Source organism: Festucalex cinctus, chromosome 18 (assembly GCF_051991245.1).
Source record: "Festucalex cinctus isolate MCC-2025b chromosome 18, RoL_Fcin_1.0, whole genome shotgun sequence".
In the NCBI taxonomy this organism is placed as follows: Eukaryota; Metazoa; Chordata; class Actinopteri; order Syngnathiformes; family Syngnathidae; genus Festucalex; species Festucalex cinctus.
In genome coordinates this window covers 21,794,328-21,806,691 of record NC_135428.1, presented here as the reverse complement: position 1 = coordinate 21,806,691, position 12,364 = coordinate 21,794,328, and the positions used below count along the sequence as shown (strand labels likewise).

The 12,364-nt window shown below is 44.3% G+C and overlaps 1 protein-coding gene and 1 long non-coding RNA gene across 6 annotated transcripts in view; one reads left to right on the top strand and one right to left on the bottom strand.

The window, feature by feature from the left end:
* usp25 (ubiquitin specific peptidase 25) overlaps positions 1 to 12,364 on the top strand; it is a 267,458-nt gene that overhangs the window by 44,971 nt on the left and 210,123 nt on the right. The gene's annotated exons all lie outside the window — the stretch shown is intronic.
* On the bottom strand, positions 89 to 4,203 carry LOC144006414 (uncharacterized). The gene is made up of 3 exons (XR_013279808.1): positions 332 to 4,203; positions 195 to 245; positions 89 to 121 (listed from the first exon to the last, which is right to left on the bottom strand). It is a non-coding gene; the product is annotated as an uncharacterized LOC144006414 (long non-coding RNA).

Here is a 12,364-nt window from a genome sequence, read left to right as displayed (position 1 = left end):
GTAGGGTATCAGAATGGTGTCCCCGAAATGGACTTAAGCGAGTGTGTGTATGTGTGTGTGTGTGTGTGTGTGTGTGTGCATGTTTACCTTTTTTTCTTGGATGTATTGATTGATGCACATTCTGTAAATTATAGAAGACGTTTACCATCAAATATTTTATTAGTGCTGTGGAGAATCTTTTTTTTTCTTTTTACCTTTGTTCTGTTCACTGTGAGAAGGGTCACTTTGGGCCCTATGAGGAGGAGCTGAAAGAAACATACAATTACAATACTATCGAAAGACTTTCCTTTTATTGTTGCGGTGTATTGAAAACATTTGTTTGTTTTTTTACCTTTCTTTGTCGTAGAACCAGCGGTCGGACGTTGCTGTGAGCACGATCTATAAAATATACATTCACGTTTGTATAGGTAATAGATGTTTTAGTGTATATCAGCACATTTACACATGCTGCTAGCAGATCGACCGAAAAGGAAAGTAATCTTACTAGCATGTTAGCGCTTACCTTCACGTTCTTCGGAAGACTGTCCAAGACTGTCTTGCATCGGACCCATAGTAGTCGTCATCGTCCGATGAAACGTCATCTGTGCAGACGTGCTCGGTTGTGCACCACTTTTCTCCGGTGTTAGCATCGCTAGCTGGTGGGGCTTTAGGACGTTATTAGCATCGCTAGCCGGTGGGGCCTTAGGACGTGGTCGAAACGGCCATCGTCACCGCTTCAACTATGACTTAACCCCGTCATCACTGTGCTCTTGAGCACTGGTCGATGCTTTTGAGCTTTGAAAATAAGGATCAAGCGTGAGCTGATTGCCATCTGTAGCCTTTTTGACTCCCTTAGCCAAGTTAGCCATTCTCTCCCCCTCAACACTCTAGCTCAGCCTCTCTTCTTCTACTGTTGTCTCCTATCCGATCTTGTCCAAAAGACTCATCACAGCCATCTAGTGGCCAGGAATACTCATATAGTAACCCGATCGGCTTGATACTTGGAGCACAGCTGCCCAAGGCTTTCCTCCACCCGTTTCCATAAAAAAACATAGTAGACGTCAATTAACGTCTATGGCGGCCAATCCTAGGATTATACTGAACGTTTTTAAACGTTTATGGCGGTCAAAGAGTTAAAAAAAAAAAAAATAATACTAATACTGAAACTAACTAAAAGTAAGAATTTTTTTTAAAGTACTAAACTAATAAAAACTAAGAGTACCACCCTGAAAACTAATAAAAACTAACTACAATGAAAAATTCCAAAACTATAATAACCCTACTGCCATATTACAAATAAATTGGTTTATATACTATAGCATTTTTCTAAATATGCAAAAGCACAAATAAATTATTTGTACAATTTTTAGGACTAAACACAATTTCTCTTCATAACATTATGTGGCCCTTGCATCCTTCTGAGTTTCTGTATGTGGCCCTCATATGAAAAAGTTTGGTCACCCCTGATCTATAATGTTAAAAAGCTGACATTTTGCAGCTTATCCTGTCCCTTCCATCCTGCTTTGTTACAATCTACAATTTCCACTTTAAAACAACGGTCTATTTTCTTCCTGCCATTAGCCTTCTCTTACTATGGGCAACAGTCTTGTAGAATGTGTCCAGTCATCTATATTGTACTTGTAACTTGAAATGGTAAAATCAGTAGCTTGGTAAATCTGTATGGTACCCAGTGTCTAACTCTATTTGGCATTTGAAAATGTGGTAACTGCAGTGTGAAATTCAATGTTGTATTATCTAATCCTAAAAGTATGCCAAACTCTGCATGGGATTGTAATTCAATTTTCCTGTATACACATGCCTCTTTGTACGAAGGTTTATTACGGTGTTGGGAAAAAAACTCACATTCAGAACAGTTTTGCATGCCTTCATCTGTCTCATGGTTACATATAAAGTTGTGTTCAGAGTAAAAGCACTGTGGTTAAAAAGTAAGTACAAAGGCTGCTCAAAATTTTGTTTATTAGTTTTTATTTTTATGCGCATACACGCATTGAGGGCGGCACGGTGGTTGACTGGTAAAGCATGTCCGCCTCCCAGTACTGAGGAAAGCCCATATTGTTTAGATATTTGCAATTATTAATGCATTTATGGTCTTTTTTTTCTCCCGAGTTTGAAATGTCCGACAGTTTTTGAATGCAGCTGGCGGAACGCTGTCAGTTTACGCTCTCGTGGCTAGTTGCTAACGCCGGAGACTTGCGCGCATGCATCATACGATGACAAAATAATTAACAGACAAAATTAGCTTTCTTGGCGTCGTTAATTGGCAATCAAATATAATTTCGAGGTGGCGTTGTGTTGATGTTGGAAGTCGATAGTCACTTGAGGACGAATCGACGTCCATGAATGACTTGTACGGCTTTTATTTTGAAGTTGGGAACGACCTTCCACAAAATAGGCAATCCCCCTCTTTATCCTGGCGCATGAGACTTGTTTTTGGTGTTTTGTGCTGTGTATGAATTTGATGTTTATTCTACTTATTTATCTTTGCATTTATTTATTTATTTATTCTCACTCGCCTACCTCTTAATTTACTGATGCAAACTTTTACTTTGTATACAGCAATGCCTGTTCTTAAAGCGCTTTATAAATAAAGTTGAGTTGAGTACACAATGTGTTCATTCTCCTGTTGAAATATGCTTGCGTGGGTAATCTCTTGCATGTAGGTGAGGAAAGTTCAATGAACTTAAATGGTAGAGGTGAATGATCTGATAAACCTTGAACAGGTTGTTGTCCTCTCATATTTAATAGATTTGATCTGTGGGCAGAGGGTAGGGGAGACACTATGTTAATATTTGGATTACTTAATTCTGTGGTCTCACAATACCTGTCAGAACGTTTTTTTGTTTTGTTTTGTTGTTGTTGTTGTTTTTTTAGAGCTCAGTATTATTCATTCGGCAGCCTTCCCGAGTCAACATGTCATCATCATCACTCTCCTTTTTTATTTTTAATTATTACTATTTGTGTGTGTGCATGCATACGTGAGTCAGCAGCCAGGTGATCGGGTGATCACGTGTTTGAATTCCAATCATGTGATCGGATCGGGACATCCCTACTGTTTCCTATCACAAATGTTAATGCAATTTGCTCGGATAATTCCTGAATTAGTATTAAAATGGCCAATAATTTTTAAATGTTTCAAATTGTGACATAGGAAGTTCCAGCCAAGAAACCAGTGTTATGTTTGAACTGTACACTTTATAATGTGCCAGTTAAGAGCCTTTCTCTGTACATTTAGGTATGATGACGATGACTTGGTCATCCCAAAGTTGTTCAAACTCAGAATTTTGTATTACTGGAGTATCCAACAAGTAATCTGTTTCTAAAATTAGGATAGCTCTGGAGTGAGAGGTGGATACCACTGAGAGATCCATCTGCTAGAAGTGGAGCTTATTTGAATGACATTTTTAAACGTCTGACTGGATAATGAATTGACTTAAGAAGGCTAAACAGGAATAAGACGTGTCTATGTATTTACCTTGCGTGTTCAGGTCACATAACCCTAAGCCTAACCAATACTTTATATGGATGCTTTAGTCAAGTCATTCATTCTGACTGTTTGGCTTGGTTTTTGAATGGGCAACTTATCATTGACCGAAACTATGCTGAACTGAAAGAATGCTATCCATTTTAGTGCGTAATTCTGCATAGGAAGTGTTTGTCCTTGGGGGTTCCAGAACTGTCCCATAGGTATGGGCTACTGGTCGTTTTGCTAGTCCGTTTTCCTTTAGTGCACAGGATTTCAATGTTGTCAACAACATCTGACCCTGTAACAAGCCTTAAAAGGCCTCTACCATGCATTTTTTAAGCTTTTAGCCATATTAAAATGCCATTACCTCACAAAAAGGAAAAAAAAAAGTCATTTAATAGGACAAATGATTTAAAATACCATAATATTTTATGAACCTAAAAGTACTTGGTATCGGTATCGGCGATATTGGCACCAGTATATACAGTCAAACCTCGGTTTTCGAACATAATCCGTTCCAGAAGGGTGTTCCAAAAGCGAATTGTTCGAAATCCGAAACAATTTTTCCCATTATAACTAATGTAAATAATTTTAATCTGTTCCAATTCTTAAAAAAAAACTTTTTCCAAGTTTTTTTATTTTTTTTTTTACTATTTTACACCATAAACTGCACTGTATATTGTTTACCATGAATAGTAAAGGGTAGAAATAGTAGACACTGTTTTATTTTAATAGAAGATATTCTATCTAAAATGATGAAAAAAAAATGCACTTGCTTTCTTTGGACCCATGATTAGGGGCTAATACACGATGCAAAACTAAAAGAAAAAGATTAGCGTAAATAACAATGAACAGGTCTGCTCCGAACGAACTTTGAACACGAATGTGCTACGGAGGAAGCATCCTGGGCATTCGAGTTAGCTCGGTTCCCGAGTGAGTCGCGTTCAGGTACGCTCGGCTTTTTCTCCCGAGTGAGTCGCGTTCAGGTACGCTCGGCTTTTTCTCCCGAGTGAGTCGCGTTCAGGTACGCTCGGCTTTTTCTCCCGAGTGAGTCACGTTCAGGTACGTGCAGCTCTTTTCCCCAGTGAGTCGCGTGGTACGCTCGGCTTTTTCTCCCGAGTGAGTCGCGTTCAGGTATGCTCGGATTTTTCAGTTTGGTCTAGAGCCGATTTTTTGGATGAGTTCTGAGACATAAAATTCTCAAATTTTCTGGTCGAAAACCGATTTGGTCGAGAACAGAAGCGTTCAAAAACCGAGGTTTGACTGTACTTGGTATCGATCGATACCAAAATCTCAAGTATTCTAACAGCTCTACCCTCCAGCCAAGCGACTTTTATCAGTGTAACAGTTCGCAGCTCTGTAATGCCCGAGCGACAGGGAGGAGTATCGATACTCAGAACTAGAATATCGGTACGGTACCATTTTTATTAATATCGATACATAGATATGTATCGATATTTTGAACACACCCCTAATATCCACATACGAAAAAGGCCCAGGTTGGGTGTGAAAAAATCGGAACAGTACCGTTCACACTGCATGAAAAAATATTGCATAGGTCTCAAAGTCCAGTCCTTGAGGGCCGCAGTCTGGCACGTTTTAGAGGTTTCTCTCCTCCAACACATCTGTTCAAAAGATCAGTTAATCAGCAAGCTCTGAAGAAACCTGGTAACAATCCTGATCATTTGATTCAGGTGCGTTAAGAGGAAAACATGCAGGACTGCATCCCTCGAGGACATGAGGCCCCGTTCACATGAAACTCAACTCAACTCAACTCGCAGTTCGTCCACATGGCGACGTGGTTTTGGAGCTTGAAACCGATAACTTTTGGAACCGGGCTCCAGAGTGGAAAGATTTCTAAATGCACCCCGTACGTTCAAATGTGGGCACCATAGCAGGATAGCTACATCTCCCATGACTGCACACGAACCGCCAGCTAGTCTGTCAACCACAATGGCAGATAGCCGTGTCTTCGTCGTTTTGCGCAATCTCCTTAGCTTGTTTATGCTTTTACAGCAAAACGTTTTACGTGATGTTGTACTTGAATCACCCGGCATTGTTACTTCTCCTGTATTGTGTTCGTCTCACTGATCTGTATATATTACTGGATAGCCGATAGCCCATACACGCCCGTGCGAGCCGTTGAGGCGACAGGGCAGCCATCTTACTCCTCCCATCTCGCGAGCAGACTACTGTTTAAACTACTTTGAAGACCCCTTTTCTTTTATTGGTCAGTTGCTAGACCGCTGTTGTTTCTACTAACTACTTTCTCAAATGTTCCCTAATTTTGTTACTGTAAATATATAGGATCGTATGTCGAGAAACGTTTCTTGGGAGGAGTAATATGGCAGCCTTGCGGCCTCAAAATTTAGATCAGTGGTTTGTCTTCTTCGCTGATGCTTCTTCTACACTTTCTGTTAACCCTGTGGCAGCATTACAGCGCCACTCCAGACTTGACAAATATACATATATTATAGCCGTTAAACATCCTAGGCGTCGTCTTTTGGACACTCGCATGTCTTGAGACGGTTCTGCCTGTACAAGATTTGTTTGAGGAATGAAGCTTGCTTTGCTACTGTGAGGAACAGGGCCTGAGTTTGCGACCTATGATCTAGAGCAAAAAGCAAATGCTACGTCATCATGCTTGATAGACAGTGAATAGTAAAGTAAGCCTTCAACGTCCATGCCAGGACGTTTGTGAACTGGAGCATAGTACATGAATCGAGGTAGTAGTTCTTCTAAATTTTCTTTGTGAACCCATTTGTTTGTAAACTCCACTGTACATGACGGATTTCTGCTGCTGTATAAACATATATGTTCCAAATAGAAATCTGCGAGTATCTGGGGCCACAAAGTTGGAATGTGATATACTATATATACTGTATATTAATTTTATTCTTGTCATATTGAATGTCATGTTATTGATTCATCACAGGTGCAACATGCGTTCTAAAGAAGAAGTTCTCAGCCTCACAATTCTGGAATGACTGTCGAAAACATAATGCCACAGTTTTCCAATATATTGGTGAACTGTGCAGATACCTCTGCAACCAGCCAAAGGTAACACTGTGTTTGTTGATTGTATGTTGATAAATATAGATTGGTATTGTCTATTTTAAGGGCATCTGCATTTTCAGTGAAATTTGACATTTCTGTCTGAAGAAAGTCTTTCTGACAACAAGCACTAATTCCCAGTGTTTCTTGTGCTCTCCAGTCCAAATCCCATCTTCAATTAATTGTCAATGCTCCATGACGTCACAACTATAATGTACATTTTCCCGCGTGGCAAAAGCTGAGATGTTCTGCAATGGTCCTGCTAATAAACAAAGCCTTCCATGCCATTTGACCAAGACAGAGAGCAATTGACAAAATACCGTAAATTGCTTTAATGAATGATTTACTTTTTGCAGAGTGCTACATGATGTTACATATTCACTAGGATGTAATGATAAGTTATATCGCGATATTAAAATTACAATGGTATTGTTGTTGTCATGTCAATATTAAAATCGAAATCAAATCCAACTCTATTTATATACCTAAAAAGCACATCTGTTAAAAGTATTCCATTTGTGTAGTTCTAGCACTCTCTGATAGGTAGTTTATGAGTACAGTTCAACTCTCTTCCTGCCAAGAACGGTAATTAACGTTAACAGAAATCCCAACGAGTTCTGCCAATAACGTTAATTTTCGTCAACTATGTTTTTGTTTTGTTTTGTTTTTTCCAATGGGCACGGCAATATCTTGTGTCGCTCTGGTTTCATTAATTGAGTTGAGAACATTTTTTTAAATCACCCACTAACTATGGCCAGCAGATGTATTGTATCTCTTTTCAATTGGATCCCGTGGGTCAAATTACATAAAAACATGACAGATCTTAGGAAATACATTTGCCACATTAAATCTAATTCACAGAGTGTCACTAAACAAAAAATATTAGTGTCAAAGTCAAAGTCAAACACTTTTTTTCTAATTTTTTCCCATTATAGCTTGCTATCACTCAAATTACCTATTTTCAAATGGTGACTACTAAAGAACGGAATAAGGTGGAATCATACAGTTTTTTTCTAATGAGAGAATAGAATCCAATCCTTCATATGGAATCCACCATGTTTACATAGTCATAGTACACAATATTTTGTTTACCTTGAAATATGAGTGAATATGCTCGAAATCGTCCGGCACTCCATAGGTTGTCGTTTTGGACGTTTGGCAGTAAAAGAGTTAATTTAAATTTGGAATGTTTTGGCCACTACTACTTTTCGCCTGCTTCAGCCTAACACAGTATTGCGAACTACATAGACCATGGTACTTTGTGCCACTAAAGCCTGGTTCACACGGCAGGAGAATTTAGCCCCGAATTTCCCCTCCCGACAATCGTAAGGACGCGCCGAGAAGCAAGCGATAATCTTCACAGATAATCCTGCCGTGTGTCTTGTAACCACACACAGCGCCTCCCGATATCGGCGCTCGGAAGGACCCCCAACTTGAAATCGGGCATATCCAACATGTTGGATTTTTTTGGCCCGACTTGGCTCCATGCAGCCGATTGACGGTGACGTGCAGCCAATCAGAAAGCGAGCCAGCGAGGAAGCCGGTGGGAATCCAAAATCAAAACAGTCATGAAGCAGCAGAAAGTCCGTGCTGGCGCTATTACACTCTTTTTATTTTATATTTTTTACATTTTTTAAATTAATTATTATTATTAATTTTTTTTATACACGCACACACATTCTCCACAAATAAACGTGGTCTCCGGGTGGGACGCCAACCCGCGCCGCCAGCACCAAGCCGAGGGCAAGCGATGTCTCGCCAGTGCCCATTTACACTCCTTTAAACAACACCTTTTCTTTTTATGTCGCTTTTTCGGCTGAAAACCAGGATCCACTCATGTTGATGACTCGGAAGCCACGTTTAATCTCGAGAGGTTTTGCGAGACTTCCCGTCACATTCTTGAATGAACTCGGCTCGTGTGGAGTGTGTTGATTGTGTAGTGTGGCCGCACACCACGCACGGTACATTCAAAACTGGAACTCCCGTGATTTTTTCTCTTCACGTGTGGTGTCTGTCAAAGATTGCAAATCGGCCGACAATTTTAAAATCTTGCCGTGTGAACCAGGCTTAAGGCAATGGAGTAGATGCCACGGGCTTTTTTTTTTTTTTCTTTATTCGTTTAACTTCAAGTCAAGATGCCACGGACTTTCGACTTCCGGTTTTCACACCTCAGTGTTGTTTCTGGCCACTTATGACTAGGGATGTAACGATATCCAAATATCACGATACGATATTAACACGATATGAAGCCTACAATACGATAATTATCAGGAGGTTGGCGATATTTAAAAAAGGTCACAATATTGTAAAAAAAAAAAAAAAAAAAAAAAGAGCTCATACTAACAAAAGCACAATATTGTGCTTTTGTACATAACAGCAATACATATAAACTACCTCCAATCTTTAATAACACTTAATATTGAGGGACTTACTCTCTAATGCAAGCACACATTAAGTTCCTCCACATATTGACTCACTTCACAAGCATATTACGTTCCCCTTCATCTGACAATTAGTGTATTTTAAACATAGAAGGGCCAAAACATCCCTAATGAAAATTAGACTGCACTAAAAAACTAGCCACCAGAGGGTGCTACAACTGCACAAATGGAAAACAACCTGACTTTTTTAACATGTGTGGCATTTAAATATCGTGAACATGACGACGATGATATGTGGCAGTTTTAATATCACAATATCACGATATTGCCGGTATCGTTACATCCCTACTAATGACCTTGTTCCAACACATACAACCACTCCTGCGCCCCCCAACCACGAGCTCCCGCCAATGGGCGAGACTGCGTAGGGCGTCTCAGCTCTCTGAAATGCTTCAGACAACTGAGACAGACACACGACACACTCGCACCCGTCAGCGGGAACGCGGAACCGAGGGTCACAAAGATGCAAGCGCAAGAACTGGGAAACGGAAACAAAGCTGATGTGTGAAATCCAGGACGTCAGAAGGCCCGCCTCCTCCGTGGCATATAGGAGCACTTGACATGTGACATGACATGACATGGCCAAGCCTATTTCTTTGTCCTGTTATGTACAAAAAACACAATATTGTGCAACAACAATTTTTTTTTCTCACAATCTTTAGTTTTACAGAATTGTAATTTTTTTTTTGTTGTAATTAATATCGCCAACCTCCCCACAATATTGTGATAATTATCATATTGTAAGGTTCATATTTAGATGAAATATAGATATTTATAGATAGATATTTCGGTGGCGGTTGCGTCTTGGCCGCTCCCTGGGCCCCCTGTGGGGTGCGGTGTTGGGGTGCTTCCCCTGGTGCCCGGGGCGGTGCCGTCCCGGCGCGGTCCGCTGCTCCGTGCCCGGCGGCGCGGTTCGGGGTGGGTGGGCCTCCGGTGTGCCCCGTGGTTCCCTCTCCCCTCCCCCTTCCTCCCCCCCGTCGCCTCTCCCTCCTCGCCTCCTCCCGCCCATCCTCCTCTGCCTCCCGGTCCCTTTTCCCTTGTCGCCCTCCCTCCTCCTCTCCCCCCCCGCCTCCTGCCCTGCAGCCGCCCTTTCGCCTTCTTGTCGTCTTCTCCCCGCTTCCCCCGCCCCCCCCCCCCCCCCCCCCCCCCCCCTTCCCTGTCTGCCCTGCGGCCCCTCCCCCTCCCTCTCCCTGGGCCTGGGGCTCCCTCCCCGGCCCGGGCGTCGGGCTCCGGGGGCCGGGCGAGGGTTTGGGGCCTGCCCCACTCCGGTATAACTCCTGGCGCCCCGGGCGGGCTCCGGTGGCCGGTGGGCTGTTCGGTAGCCCTGCTGCGCTGGCTGTCCGCCCATTGTGGTGCCGGGTGGATGAGGTGGGGGGCGGCAGGGGGTGGGGGTGCTGGGGGGCGGGCGTGCCACCTACACCCGCCGGGTTGGGTGAGGCCCCGCTGGTCGCTCCTCTTACTCACTTCACTAGCTTGCACTATACACTTTATAAATATACACATAGGGCACACAACACATTTCTTGGTGGGGTGGGGAAGGGTGGAAACACCGTCTTCACCCTTCAACTCCCCTCCAATTTTAATGCACCTCACGTCCAAGGGGAGGGGTGAGTTGGGGCGGGGAGCCATCAGAGGGGATGGACTGCAGTGCCTGGCAGCGCTGTGGTCCCCCCCATTTGTGTCCCTGCCCCACCACTTTGTCCCTCCATTCCCTTTTTTAATGCACCACACATATACATATTCATTTTTTTGGGGGGGATACGGGTGTGTCGGAGTAGGGAAAAATTTGCTCCCAATTTTAATGCACCACACGCACACACTTGTATATACACTGGGTGGGGCCACATTCACGGTGTAAGGGTAGAGCTCGCCAGTCGGCGAGCTGGCGGACTCAGTAACAGGGTTAGGTGTCACTAGTACTCTGGCGTGACGACCGGGGCCTCTCCCCACCGGGCTCGGTGTTCTGGTGTTCCGCCTTCTCCCCTGGTGCTTCCTCCTCTGCTTCCCCCCTCCCGCCGCTGTGCAAATCTCGCGCGGCTGGAGGTGGGGTGGGCACATCTTCCCTCTCTGCGCTGCTGCCCGGTGCCGGTTTCCGGGGGGGGTGGGGGGTTCTCGCGGGGGGCCGGGTTCGCGGGGGGGGGGGTGGCGGCCGTCGGGGGGGGGGGCGGCTTGTTTGGGGGGGGGTGGAGGTATGGGTGGGTGGGGGGTTGGGTGCTGGGGGTCGGGGTGTGTTCGGGGGTTTGGGGGTCGGGGGTGGTGGGGCCTGGGTCGTGGTGGATGGCGGGTTTGTGTGGGGTGCGGGGGGGTCGTGGGGGGATGGGGGCTGGGGACCGGTGGGGCGCTGTGGGGGCCCGCTGGGCCTCGTTCTGTGGCCTTGGGCTCGGGGGTGTGGGCCGGGGCTGGGGCGGGGGTGTTCCGGGTGTCTGGGTCGGCTCGCCGACCGGTGTCCGCTCGGGTGGCTTGGGGGTGGCCTTGGTGCTGCCGCGGCCTGGGGATTCCGGGGGGGGGGGGGGGGGGGGGCTCGCTTTGCTGGACCGCGGTTGACGGCTTCTTTCTTTGGTGGTGGTCCTTATGCATGCCAGATCCGTCGCACCAGCATCTACTGAAACTCAACAGAAGTACCCTCTCCCTCCCACAGCCCCTTGAATCAGTTGGTGCTGGTGTCTGTGGTTCTCACTTTGCTTTATCTATCCTTCCCTCCTTCCTCTCTTTAGTTTTTCCTCTGGTCACTTGAGATCTTAATTTATTAGAAGTATGAGGTTTCTGGGGTTGGCATAAGACTCCGGTTTTGTAACCACGCAGGAGGGGTCTTGTTGGTGCTGGACTTCACTTTGATGGATTGGATGTACTGGCTTCTATTGATCTCACTCTGCCTTATCGATCCTTCCCTCCTTCCTCTCTTTAGTTTTTCCTCTGGGCTCTTGAGATCTCGCTAAATTTGCTGGAATTTAGAGGCTTCCGGGGTTGGCGTAAGACTTTGATTTTGTAATCATGGGGAAGGCAGGAAGTGTTTGGTCGGTGCTGGATGTCACTTTGATTTACCTTTCTTTTCTCTTTATTTCTTTTTTTTTCTGACCTTTTCTCTGGTCTCCTGACCATTTAAATCTCACGACTCTGGCAAGATTCTGAAGTACCTGGTTAAGGCGAAGGGTAATGGGATATTTATAAGGTTTTAGGTGAATGAATGAGTATAAATTTATACGTATTTGCACGCACGCACACGCACGCACGCAAACGCACGCAAACGCACACACGCAAACGCACGCACGCACGCAAACGCACGCAAACGCACGCACACATACACACACACAAAAAAAAAAAAAAAAAAAAAAAAAGAAAAGAGCAATGATGACAAGACGTTGAATCGGTAAGACTACCGAATGAACAATTCTGAGCTCTTCAAAAA